This window comes from Octopus bimaculoides, chromosome 4 (assembly GCF_001194135.2).
Source record: "Octopus bimaculoides isolate UCB-OBI-ISO-001 chromosome 4, ASM119413v2, whole genome shotgun sequence".
Classification (NCBI taxonomy): Eukaryota; Metazoa; Mollusca; class Cephalopoda; order Octopoda; family Octopodidae; genus Octopus; species Octopus bimaculoides.
In genome coordinates this window covers 74297779-74299116 of record NC_068984.1, presented here as the reverse complement: position 1 = coordinate 74299116, position 1338 = coordinate 74297779, and positions in this window count along the sequence as shown.

The following is a 1338-nucleotide window of genomic DNA, read 5'->3' as shown; positions in this document are numbered from 1 at the left end:
ATATATATATATATATATATATATATATATATATAACAGAGGTGTCAGAGACGTTCTACAAAGATGATACTTTAATATAATAGGAATGAATAGCTATAAAAGCATAAGATAAATTTAACAAGTTATTTGAAAAGGTTTCCCATCTACATAATGGGTAAAAACCCACTCGTTAAGTCATGTTTGAGTACACCTCGCCTCTGCTCATCTAGTATTATTCATATTGGAGCCTAGTGCAACTTAGAGTACACAAGGCTCTAGTATGAGCAGTATAAAACCGTCGCATGTCCTCTGAATATTTCTATTTCAACAATGATAATATTTTATATCATTTCAATATATCGCTTATGAATTTGATGTCCAAGTTGGACCTCGTTATGTCACTGGCTAAGAAAAATACAGTCAGACAAAGAAATACAGAAAAGATCTATTGTACAATAACAGGCATATAATAAAATGTTTAAGAACGATATCTGAGAGGGAAGGCAAAATGTTTCATCCAGTTAACTCAGAGCGGCAGAAATCGTTGAAGCTATGGTAGGAGCGACAGACAGTCAACGCTGCTTCAGCTAATGCTTATACTGAGTTGAGAAAATTATGAATATTTATCAATGAACTGAGTGAACAACAGGATCGATTTATAATTTAAACCTATTTATGAATATGTATTCGACGGCAGAATATTAAAAAATTAAACATATGCTCTACACAAAAACGTATTACATATAGATTTATTGGGTGATCAGCAGATAAACAAACAGTGTTAGTAAACATATGTAGTTCTTACAACTACAAGGTGGAAAAGATAGAATAGACACGAAATGGCGAAGTTTCAAATGTTGAATTTCTGTTTTCCTCGAAAAGTTATAACTGCCACTGGAAAATGTACATTGTGACATTGGTTTAGGTCAATTGTTCTAGACGTGTTAATAAACACACACGCACACACACACAAAGAAACGCGCACGCACACACACATATGTATATCTGCTAAACACTTTTCCTTTCTGTTTTACACTAACGTCTATCTATCTATCTATCTATCTATCTATCTATCTATCTATCTATCTATCTATCTATCTATCTATCTATCTATCTAATTATCTCGGTGAACAGGTGTGGTCGCCGTTTGTGCGGCGCGCTTTCCCGCAGCTCGTCTCCATGACCGAACTGCAGTCATGGATCAAGAAGAGGCCGAGGAAGGGCGAATGGCACCGCGAGTGTCGCGCTGCTCTTCGGCAACTCCAACAACCCGGGTCAACCTTGAGCGACTGCATCACAACTAACGCATTCTATAGTGGATTAGTGGAGGGAAGGTACGACGACGATCTCGGGGCGAAC